The sequence below is a fragment of the Thermobia domestica genome, chromosome 6 (genome assembly GCF_964235325.1).
Source record: "Thermobia domestica chromosome 6, izTheDome1.hap1.1, whole genome shotgun sequence".
Taxonomy (NCBI): Eukaryota; Metazoa; Arthropoda; class Insecta; order Zygentoma; family Lepismatidae; genus Thermobia; species Thermobia domestica.
In genome coordinates, this window is record NC_137459.1 from 298640715 (window position 1) to 298653857 (window position 13143).

The 13143-nt window shown below is 35.4% G+C and overlaps 1 protein-coding gene across 2 annotated transcripts in view; it reads right to left on the reverse strand.

Annotated features, from left to right (window-relative positions):
* Nucleotides 1–6292: 6292 nt before the first annotated feature.
* Nucleotides 6293–13143, reverse strand: part of Rad17 (Rad17 checkpoint clamp loader component) — a 99500-nt gene continuing 92649 nt past the window's right edge. For both annotated transcript variants that reach the window (XM_081762900.1, XM_081762901.1), the window contains exon 14: nucleotides 6293–6831. The gene's annotated coding sequence lies outside the window, so the exon portion shown is untranslated. The remainder of the gene's footprint in view (nucleotides 6832–13143) is intronic.

A 13143-nucleotide genomic window follows, 5' to 3' on the forward strand; every position in this document is an offset into this window, starting at 1 on the left:
TGCGCATGACCGCAGCTGACTTCTCCAAGCTCCCACCTTTGTGTGGAACTTGGAAGGAAGCCACAGATGTAACGCCCCTATCCAGGCCCAATCACTGCAACGCGGGAAATACGTCGAACGATCTAGCCAACAGAAAGGGCTTTGCGCGGACCAGATACATGCTCAAGAATTACTGGTGGAATGAAAATCCAGAGGTTTGGCAATATGGCAAAATCACAAAAAAGCAGTATAAATTCAATAAGAAACACAACAAATCAGATTTATAATTTTATTTACAATTAATAATACAGATTTCAAAAAAATTCTTCTTCTTCCTGGTAGTCAAAAAAAAAATATTTAATTTAAAAAAAAATAATTGTATTGAAATAATTATGTCAATTCCTTCTTGGATGAAATTTCAATTATCATTGGATACAATGCACACAAAGGCCAATCCAGGACCTCTCTCATTAAAGGTACAAAATTCCAGATTCAGTTTACAGTCGTCGGAGGCCAGTCCAGGACCTCTTCCATTAAATGCAACAAATTCAGATTATCCACTAACGTTTGAGGCCAGTCCAAGACCTCACCTTCTTCAGACCTAATTTTTACCTATTAAAGCTTCCGAACTATCAAGTTTAATTTATTTCTACCATTTTTTAGTAAAGATTTCCTTCCTGTGTTTGTACTCTCTGATCTAGTCAAGAAATTATTAAAGCAGCTATTAATCCAACAAATAAATTAATAACTTCCTTAAATCCAGAAAAAATATCCTTTTCAATAATTATATTACTTATTATTCCGATGCCTGAGACTCGGATATTAATTTCCAAGCAAGTTATTTCCTCTCTAATTATTTTTAATCAAAAAATATTATTTAACTTCACGCGTAATAATTCCAAGAAAATAATTTTTGAAATCGCAGATTCTGGTGACCAAACCTGAAAAAGACAAAATTCATATAACTGAGGTTTTGGGTCCAAACCCTCCACCTCGCTTCCCCTGGATTTTCAGTTGGAACAGGGACAACCGTAATGAATCCTTATTCTTTGAGAATTAAGCAAGCCAATTACTCTCTATTTTGGAGGCAATTACACAACCCACACAAGACGTCACAAACATTGGACTTAAACAGGAACTAACTTAGTACAAAGTTTTAACACTCACCTCATTTTTTCCTTAGTAATATATTACCTCTCTGGAATAATTCCTAGCTTCAATTGACTTTGGACCACTCCATGCAAACAAGAATAATTTTCATTTTATGAGGAGAAAATAGCATAAAGAGAAATCACCGGGCCTGGGGACCTCCGGAGTCCGAAATCAGATCCACTTAATATCCCAAGAGGGAAAAGAAATTGATACCTCTCATGCATACAATTCCATTACTAATTTAAAAAAAATATATTTTTACACATCCCTCGCAAAAAACAAAAAAAAAAAAAATATTTCGTCAAACCACTCTAAGGCAACAGCTGCTAAAACAAACCAACAGCAATTAACAGAAGCACACGAAAAATTGCATACTTCTCAGAATTCCAATACGTAATATATTAACTCGAACAACACTTCACTCCTCATAGCACAAATTATTCTTGTTTTGCACTGTTCTTCAAATAATAATAATATTTCGTCGAAAAATCCAATAATCTTTATCAACTGACTGGATTCCTATTTCACTGCCACTCCATTTTGACAAGCATGGAAAGCGAGACCACATAGAAACATGCAAGCACACAAAGCGAGGTCACAAGCAATCCAACAAGTACAAATTCGTAACGAACACAGCAATCCCTAGTCATGATCCGATCCACAGGGCAGCTTCCTTCCAAGTTACCACACAAAGGTGGGAGCTTGGAGAAGTCAGCTGCGGTCATGCGCAAAGAAACAAAGGTCACCACTAGTAATCCTAACTCGACCGTAAGGTCGCATGGGAGAAAAAAACTCTCGACCGTAAGGTCGCACGGGAGAAAGGAAATCTTTTTACATTTTATATTTTTTCTTTTTTTTTGTAAGTCTTGATAATGTAAATTAACAGTAGTTAATTTCCTTAGTGTTTTAAATACATAATTCAAACAGCAACAAAGAATATTACTTTTTTTTTTGAAAAGTGTAACGGTACGTTACAATCATCTTTGCAATTTTTGGTGAGATGCTTATCTTCTCTCCGGATACAAGGAATCCTAGTACTGGGAGTTCTCTATATAACAGGTGCGTCTTCTTGGGGTTGGCTCGGAAGTCGTGTTTCCTTAATTTTTGGAATAAAAGCTCCAAATCTGAGAGTTGTTGTTCCCACGTATAAGAACCGATCACGATGTCATCTGCAAAATTGGTTATGCGCTTTGGTAAGCCGTCTAGTAGAATTTAGTTACTATAGTTGTGAAGAGGAACAATGACCCATTACGCATCTAAGGAATTTATAACTTTTGCGTGTATGATTTACCTCGAAAGTCATGTATTTAGTGCTTTTTGGATGCAATTTTATCTGAAAATACGACTGCGAAATGTCCAAGGTTGAAATTAGTTTTTTTTCTTTTAACCTGTAAAACGTCCTCTGTATTTTGAAATGGTATGCTTAAGTATTTTGTATAACTATTACATGCCTGTAGATTTAACACAAGCCTGAAATCTGAACTGTTTGGCTTTTTGATCGCAATGAAAGGCGAGGAGAAATTACTAGTCTGTGTCTCCGTTATAATTTTGGCATCTAACAGCTGTTGTATCTGCTTATCAATTTGATCTCTTATCCCTAATGGAATCGGTGGGGAACGGTGATGAAATGACGCACTTTTATCTATACGAATTTTGTGTTCATATCCTCTAAAATAGCCTATATCCTCTGGGCTGTATGAAAACACATCCCTGTATTTGTACAATAAGTTGGTTACAGCTATTCGCTGGTATTCCGGTAAATCCGGATTTATATCAAAAAGGTTAATGTTAAAAGTTTTAGCGGTTTGTTTTAATATTTCCTTTATCTCTTCTTGAGTACGAAATTGGTGCGCTTTCTTTTCGTCTTCTACTCTAAATGAAAATTCTTCCACGCCCTCCTCTGTATACGCCACTGGTGTACCTTTATTTAGCGTTATTATTCGTGCCGTGGGATTGGAAATTAGTAACGTAAGGTCGTTACTCGGTACTCTCATGGTCATTGCCTGTAAGCCGTATCGGTCTAATAATGATTGTAGTGGAGTAATATAAAATGCAGCGTCATGAATTGTTTCTCTTTGAATCGATACAGGGAAGTAGAAATGTGATTTCGCCGGAATCGTAACTTTACTTGCTGTGATGACGTTTGCATTCCTTTGCAAGTGCAAAGAGTGAGTAGTGTTTCGTGACATTTCTTCCGATTCTTGTTTTTCCATTGGAAACGTAGGTTTCCTAGGTTTTCTATATAATGATATGGATTTATTCTCCAAGTCTATTTGAGAGAAAAGTCTTGTGAGAATGTCATTCCCAAAAATCGGATTAAAGTCAACATCTATGATGCGGAAATAATGTAAGAAGATGGTAGTGACAATTTTAAATTTAATTAAAGCTATTTCTTTTAAAGTTAGAACTTCGTTGGCAATGCCCTTGATACGAGTTTGAAATGGTATTAGCGTACATTTTGGGGGTACGTCTCGTCTTGACCATAGACTAAGACTAGAACCTGTATCTATTATAGCTGGTAGACTGTTCGTATTTACATTAATATTGAGTAACAGTTTATTATTTTCTATTCCCAGCTTAACATGTTCTCGATGTTTATTATTGCTCGTCTGGGTGAAAAAATTGGCGTCCGTGTCCTTAAAAGTTTCCGCTGTTGCCTGCTCTTCTTGAATGCCATCACATTTTAATTGTGGTGGTGTCTGTGTGGCCCGCGCCGACTTTTCTGAAATGGCCCGCGAGGCTTGACTTTGGCCTGCGAGCCCATCTATGCGTTTCCCTGGTTGGAATTTTTTTGGATTATTCCAACACGTGGATGCTCCGTGGTTCTTCTTGTAACAAATTGAGCAGACTGATATTTTGTCGCCTTTTACAAAATTGTTCTTTTTTTCTACCACCGTTACTTCCTTTATTGGTATTCTTCGCATCCGCTTTTTGTCCGTTTCCTTTACAATTTTTTCCTCCGTTGTTGCGCTTATAATTGGTCTTCATGACATTCTGTGCCACCATTAATGATAACTCGGCCATTTGATTAGCTAATTTGGTGAGGTCCGTGTGAGGAGGTTGTGAGGGCGGGTTTTGACTTTGGTGGGGGTGCGGATTTGAAACTTCAGCTAGAGAGGAAGTTGATTGTGGAGGGGAAATATTCTGTAATAGAGGTGCGGAAGGCAACGATTTGGAAGTTGGCTGTTGCATATAGGTTGGTAAGTATGAATTAGGATTCGTTTGGCTATAATGGTCGTACAAAGGGAGTGATGAGGGGCTGTTAGGTTGGCCGATTAAAGAATGAATTGCCTGTGACAATTCTACATAATTCCTCTTTTGCATGAGATCTTGAGCTTTTTCGAATTCATGAAGTCGACCCTGCAGCCGCTGGATTGTTGGAAAGGATTCTAACGCTATCTTTTGCAGCAAATTTCTTTGTAGTTCTAACGAAAGAAAATGAATTTTCTGTTCCTCTGAAGCTTCTGGCATTAGCTGTCTGATAGCCCTCAATTTCCTTAAGAAATATGAATCGACCGATTCATTTTCATTTTGTTGAATTTGGAAAATTTCTAATTCCACCTTATACGCTGGTAAATTTGAGCGGGACAGAGAAATTAATTTGGTTTTCAGTTGTTCGTAATTTAGTGTGTCGAATTGATTCAGATTTTGCAATTGTAAGACAAAGTCGAGAGCTACGTCCTGCAGATACATAGGAAGAATTTCTTTCTTCTTTTCGGGGGTCCAAGCCTGAAGTAAAGCCAAATGACCAAACAGCATGAAAAATCGATCGGGATCGTCTGTACTGTGATCAGAATATCTAGTTAAGTGAGGAATATTAAGAGGTATACGGGAGCCTGATTCTGCCATATTGTTATCACTTTCTTTATATGTATTTTTCCCAGATCTAGTTGTCGGCATAAATACCTGCCCACCTGTAACGAATCAATCTACCGTTAAGAGTAATGAGAGTATTTATAACAATACGGATACTATCTTTTATATGATCCTGCTTTTGGTAACACTTACACTGTATTGTTAAAAAGTTTTTAAGTCCGTTTTTTTTTCGTTAATAAAAAGAGCGTCCCGTAGGAAAGTCCTTTTAGTGTCTGTGAATAGACGCCGACGCATCTACCATGTAAAATTTCTTGGGTAGAGCAATAACATGTACTCGGGATTTGGACTTTCCCTTCACCTTTTTATTACAAAAAGTCTTTATGTACACAAATTATAATAAGTATTCCTCTAATATTTAGGTAAGATTAGATAGGAGCCCGGTGACCATGCGTCGTGGGCTTTGAGGTGAGGAACTCTCGGTGACCAAGCGTCGTGAGAGGGGTGTAGATTAGGTATCTCTCTCGGTGACCGTGCGTCGTAAGAAAGAGGAAAGGAACCCGGTGACCAAGCGTCGTGAGAGGGGTTTTAGGTGTTTCGATCAATCCGGGAAGATTGATGTTGGTCGAGGCGTGCAGGTCCTTTTTATCCTGTATTGTCGGCTTCCTTCGTTGATTCTCGTCCTTCCGACTGTTGGCGATGGTGATCGACTCCTCTTCGGGACCGTCGTCTGTTTCTTTTTATTTATTACTAACACATGTAGTTCACACGTGGTTATTGCCTGGTACGGCAACGTGGGGATCCTTACAATATATATAAACGAGCAAACATGGAATTCAAAACTACAATATACACTGTATATCAAAATTTAAAGCCGTTATTTTTGATTCAGAATTCAATTAACATTGACTGTTAGATTTGCAAGCAATCTATCTGAAATATGATTACTTACTTAAAATGCATACATAAGTGTGAGTATATATATATATATATATATATATATATATATATATATATATATATATTATATAAATTTTATATAAAGTATCGGTTGAATGGGTGAAAACCATAGCGGCTTAAAAGCATACATTTTGTTTCTGAGAGAAACGAGTTTAAGTTTGCTGATTCATAAATTTCTTAAGAAAAATTTGATTATAAACAATTATATCTGTGGAAAATAACATTACTCTGCTTAGTTCTCTTTGCGACACTTGCTTTGTGATATGTAGTTGTCATTTACGAACTTCCAAATTTTGAACAGAATGTTACTTATATTATAATGGTTTTCACCCATTCAAACCTATCTCAGTATTTGTGTGTCGATATTTTTGCCAGTAAAGTAAAGCTATATATGTATCAACTTTTATTTAAAAAATTATAAACAAATATTTTAAAACATTACATTTCAACTATAACCTAACTGTATTCTTTAAATATCACATTGTTTATCACAGATTATGTTATCAGCGTAAGATTGTTCTTAATGGTTGGAACCTTCCATAATTGTGGTATGTTCAACCATATACACTTTTTCTTTCATTTCATTTGATTATTAAAACTATCACAGATTAAAATGTATCAACAACATTTGGATACATCACAGGCACACTTGTAAAATAATTATAATACTGATAAGTACTGTTGAAATTTACTAAGTAATTGACAGTCACTCGGACGAGAAACTCGAAAAATATCAACAAAGTCCACACTTTCTACATAACTAACTTCTGAATTTCATAACCCAAGAAAACAACAAAGTTCACTGACTTACTGGGAAACTTCATCTAATTTTTATAAAATTATAAGACTAACGGAGTTCACAAACTTGAGTCTCTGCATCACTAATGGTTCCCTCCGTCTTGTAAGGTCTGATATCATTTCTTACCACTGGAAACAGAAACAGAAACAGATTGTAAATGAAACAGAAACAGATTGTAAATACAATAAGTTTTCGAATACAAGTAGTTCTGTAATTGTTTCATAACTTACCCTAGTAACCGAATGGCTGGCATATTTACATTTGGCTTCATTAATCTACGAGACAATAACATAGAGCGTTAAAATTATATAAACAAAGAAATTGACTCACGATTCTAAGCCAACACCTAGAACTAACTCCAAACCCAGAACCAAGCACAGCGAAGGTGAGCATGCTAGTCATTCTGATGTTAACGCAGATGCACTTAGTACTATATAAGTTTTTCAAAGAATTACTTGTAAATCATTCAAGCAGTAACACTAATTTTTATTAAGTGTAATCTACCGCTTTTTAAACGCTGTATTTATAGTTTCTCTGAGTTGTTACTGATCCAGTTTTTCGACTAGAAACATTGGAAATGCCGAGGAATCACCTATAAAAATTCTCTCAACTCTGATCATGAATACTTACTGAATGTGACCTTTACAATAAATGGGTTACATTGGCAACCTGATTCGACGAAAAATTAACACCTTAGCTTAGTTGACGTGCAGTTTACGTCGCAATTCCAAGTGTTAATTTTCCAGAAATTAGGTAAAAAATACGGATACCACTAAAAGAATAGTTTTTCATTAGAATCTTGGTATAAACAAATCCACACACACACACACACACACACATATATATATATATATATATGTATCCTGGGGAAAATGGATGACAGATCATTTTTTATGCGGAAACTACTCCACAGAGGTGTTGAGAGTACGGTAACGGGAATACACTGTTTTCTAAAACAGATTATGGAAGAAGCAATGTTTAAAAAGTATGGTCGTTCTGTACATCAGGGAAGATATGTAACTTCGTTCTCATAACCATAAAACATAAACCATAATTGTACATTTCCAGTTGTGTTTATTGGAGCTAACCCTGCAGAGAACAATGAAGCATCGGTGAATGGAACAACCGTAATTTCTCCTAATCTGAATCTTGGTGGGCAACACGGAATGACTAAATTCTAGAGATGCAAAAAAGCCGGCTTTTTTTGGATCGATGGTTTTTTGCACATAAAAAGCCGGATCTTTTGGGAAAAAAACGAGAATTTTGGCTTTTTTCATTTTCATGATTTTTCTATTTAAATAGTTTTCTTATAGTATACTCTAAAGTTAAATAAGATTTCATGACCTAAATGCTATATTTCGCTCTGGAATTCGCCATCATGATGGATGGAACACATGTTTTATGAATTAAAGTAAACATAAAGTACGTAGTATTTGAGGGCAACTGTAGAAGATATTTAACTTTATTTTAACTTCTGAGTTATCGACACTTTTTTCTTTTCTACATTATTTCTTTTTAGTCATCCGTGTTTCATTTCCTAGAGATTAGTAGGCCTACTCTAGCTTCTAGCACATAAGTTAAACTTATGTCTTTCAATATACCCGTCAGAGCGTACTTCCACATTTTTGTTATACTGTAGTTGTGCAATGATTTAGCAATAATCTTCCAGATACAACCTTGAATACAGTTTTATAGAAATAATCAGTAGCGGTTTCAGAAAAGTATTTTGGGAGGTGTTTCTCTGTTTAATGTTTGATTTTTCTAAAATTTCCTAATTTTTATTTGGGAGGAGCTTGAAGTTTATGAGTATAGGCATAACAAATATTTTGATTGTTTTAGAAATTCCGTAATTTCGGGGTACAGGCTTCAATCTGTAAGACATCCCCACCCTAACCCCCTTCGCAAATCCATCACTGCTGGTAATTAGTAATAACGACGATTTAAAAACGATAAAGGAAGTCGGCCAGGATTCACAGTACACGCACTATTTCTACATTCACAGATGGAATTAAGAAAAACTTTTGTCAAAGTAATCGAATTCGGGGTTGAATCCCGGACTTCCCGATAGAAGTGCAAAAACTAACCACTCACTCATGGTTGTTGTGCAGTTGTGCTTAACTTAAATATATTCTCTCTCTCTCTCTGTGGCTTATGGAATCCGAAGGTTCAATGCCGCGTTCACAAAAGCTCTCTACTGACTTCAATCCTTAGCCAACTGGATCCAGTTTTTACTTTGTATTCCTATTTCTGCAAGATCCATTTTAATATTGTCCTGCCATCTGCGCCTAAGTCTTCCTAATGGACGTTTTCCGATTGGATTTCCAGTTAAAACTTTGAAAGCGTTCCTACCTTCTTCCATTTTGGCTGCATGACCTGCCCACCTGAGCCTCCTAGACTTGATGACCGTAACGATGTTTGGTAAACCGTATAAATTATGCACTTCTTCGTTATGAAGTTTTCCTCATTCCCGTTCCTCTTAGGTCCGAATATTCGTCTTAGGATTTTATTTTCAAATACTTTCAGTCTACGTTCTTCCCTCAAGTGACCATGTTTCACAACCATAAAACACAACAGGCATGATTATCGTTTTATATATTTTAAGCTTTAAATCCTCGACAGAATTCGCGACGACAAAATACTTTGAACTGAATAATAACACGAATTTCCTGATTTCAGCCGACATTTAATTTCTTTGTGGATATGATTTTGGTCTGGTGATATTGATCCCAGATATTTGAAAGTATCCACTTTGTCGAAAGTATTATTTAATATTTTAAAGCATCCATAATTTGCCATATTACGATCCCGGTGAACTTCGTGTATTTAGTTTTCTCTGCATTTACTTCTAAAACAATGTCGCTGCAAGCGTTTAATAAGGACTCTGCATTTCTTTTTATTGTTCTCCTATCATGCCCTATTAAATTTACATCATCAGCATACGCCGTAACCTGGTGAATACAGTTCAGCTGTAGGGCCTGGTTGCTATCTTTAATTTTCCTTATAGCGTACTCCGGAACAAAGCTGAACAATAATGGCGATAACGCACCTCCTTGTTTCAGGCCATTCTCGACGTGGAAGCTCATAGACAACAATTTTTCTGCTCGAACTTTACTCTGGGATTCATTTAAACACATTTTAATTAATCTAACTAGCCTTTTCGATATTCCGAATTCTGTAAGAATGTTGTACAATGTTTCCCTCCTATCCAAGTCGTAAGCCTTTTTAAAACCAATAAACGGCTGATGTACTGGGTAATATATTCCCATTTCTTTTCGAGTATTTATCGAATAGTAAATATCTGGTCGATAGTTGATCGATTTCCCTAAATCCACACTGATAATCTCCAATAATTGTCTCTGCGTATGGATCAATCTTGTTAATAGAATGTTGAGAAATGCCTCGATAATTATTACATTCAGTTTTGTCGCTTTTCTTGTGAATTGAAACAGTGATTGATTCTTTCCACTCTTCTTAAATGCATTCCTTAGTTTTTCTCTTAAAAAAAAAAAAAAAGTTTCGTAATGATATGTTGAATTCCTGTCGTTAAAAGTTCATAAACCTTCAGGAATGGGTAAACCGTGATGGTGGTTGTAAGTCTAGGAAACCGCACGATCAGATGAACAGTCTATTAAGCATATGATCCATTAACAGAAAATTTTCCGATTCTGAACAAGCTTAAGAAACAGTTAGTGCATTATAGAATTCGGAATTTTACCGATTTTGCAGATTCCAAGCACCTGATAGGTGGTAAAATTATTACGTATGTGATCAATGAATGAAAAATTTGTTCGAAATATTCATACAATGTATATGAAAGTTAAAACTTAAAAATTTCAAGACTGTACAGAACCACCCGAAACCAAACTCTTGATGTGTAGCTTTTAAGATTATCATATAAATGTATTTCTCCCATATTTTATTTTTTGTTTCAAAAAGAGAGTGTGTGATATTTTGAAGTAAAAATACTACATACATTTTTGCTAGTTATTTGTGTATCTTTTTTTTAAAAAAGAAAGTACTTATTTTTGTGTATAGGAAGTTAAAAAAATATTATATATATATATTAGTTAATCCTTTGGATTTCATAATGTGAATATGTTAAGAATTTAAAAAAAAAAAAAAATATTTTCGAAATTCATGGTTCATTTTAGAGGTTCTATATTATTATCTACATCAACCACTAATCAAATGAGTTCTTGTGCTGTAGAGAAGCGAAACAAAGTATGCTTTACCAATTTAAAGCAAAATTTTGAAAAAATGCCCAAAATTTCCCAAGCAAAAAAGCGAAGCAGAAAAAACCGAGTTTTTCCCGAGCCCTTGCATCTCTACTAAATTCTCTGCTACTTGTTTTATCTGTTGATATATTCTTTCTACCTTGGTCGGCGCGAGAGATGCCAGTTCGATTTCCGATGGAAGGTCATGTGATTTGAATTCCACGTTAAGCTGTAGGCCCACGTCTCATATAGCCTCGGACGCTAAATACCAAATCAATCCATCCTTTCTTAATATCAACCAGATTTGCTTTCCTGCATCCGGTACTTTCTTCATTTTTTTCTTCCTTCCAGCAGTATATTAGTTTCCTGAATGGAGAATTAAATTGACAATCATGTCTATTCTGTTCTCTCTTACGGTTAAAATGTATAATTTTCGTTTGCTTCCCTTGGTGCGTTTCTGTTCATCATAACAGCAACATTCTTTTCCACTAGTTGAATGTCTCCCAACTTCCTGTTTTTTCGAGGCGTTTGTTTTTCTGATTTATACGGAGCGACATTTATCACAAAGATCTCAATAAATTTTAACGAGAACTACGAGTGCATCTTAATTTCTTATGATATCCTTATTGGGTATTTCGAGTCACTTCTTCGATTAGTTCGTATACTTTTTCGATGGTTTCACCCTTGAAGCGTTAGTGCATAGTTCTACTGCATTTCATTTCTTCGCTCTGTCCTTATTTTCCATTTGTTGCAGAAATATGCGTTTTGCAAGTGGGATTCATTCGGGCTCGGACATGCTACAATCAATGGGGGCTTGCATTCGCGTTCACTAACCCCACTGAGACTCATGCTCGCTTGGACTGTGGCTCGCTATTCTTCTATAGGGTTCGTACTTGGACATATCTGATTCGTTGTGCTTCAAGTTCTTATGGCGTCCCTTCCCCTACTTATTCAGAAAAGTATTACTCAGACTGTTCCCCCTTATGATTCTATGTATAGACCTTGTCCAAGTACAAAATTCTTGTCTCACATTACTGGCAAAACAGTAATTCGGGTATTGTTACGAGAGGGTTGGTAGATGTTGCCAGATCGTCCATTGCGCATTATGTGGAAGAAGAAAAAGTGCATAATAAAGGCATAAATGATTTCTGCAGAAAACAAGGCATTCATTAAAAAAAATCAAAAGATCTAATATATTTCAGGCATCACTTAACTCAGTATGATGTGCTTATTCCGTTATATAAAAAATAATAATAATAATAATAAAAAAAAAAAAAAACCGAAAACTCGATTTAGGGGCCGTTCAAAAATTTTGTGGCTCCTGGTCCAAACACTAGTTGTTGGCCAAGATCGCAATCTTTTGATGCATTTTTGGATCATTCCTAAAATTCTTGGCCGAGATCGGAATATTTTGATCCATTTTTGGATCATTCCTAAAATTCTCTCTCTCTCTCTCTTTTTTTCCTCTGTCAATTGAAGGATATGTCTTCTTTTCAGTACTAAGATGGTGATGGATATGTGTAGACTTCCAAAAAGAACCAACAATTAGAGAAGTTTCATATACAAGTACACTTTAGTTGACTAAACAATACGATTAAACAAACTGCATCGTACAATTTTAATTACATAGTTCGATTAGAAGGAAGTACTACTGTTTCAGACTTCTAATACAATTTTGTTGGGATTTCTATTTGTATGTACATAAATAGCTGATTATGTGTGATAGCAAATGACTGGTTCTGAATAAAGCTTTAGAGAATGGTTGAGAATAAACCAAAATTTTCAAGTATAACATCTTTAGCGCGTTTTTGCCCTAATTGATGCTATTTCAATAAGTATAAGCTCAATAATCATATATACAATCACCAGCGAAAATGGGAATACACATACTACATGTTTATTTGTATAATTTTCCAATGAACTAACTAACTGAAGTAAGGTTTCGAGTATTCGATAGAGAATCTTCTCTCCGTGTTATAGCAAACTGAATAAAATGGATTGACTCGTCCCCTCGTTATCGAAAAAAGGACATGTAGGATATAAAGACATTTTTGTTCGTGACTATACATTACATTATTTATTTATTTGAAGCATACTTGCAAGGCAAACAGTGGCCTACATAATAAGTCCTATTCTTATTTTTGAGAATCGTTAATTTTATTTCAATTTGTAAACACTGGACAGAGGAAAATAAATACTTTTTCATAAAACTTCTTCAATATTATT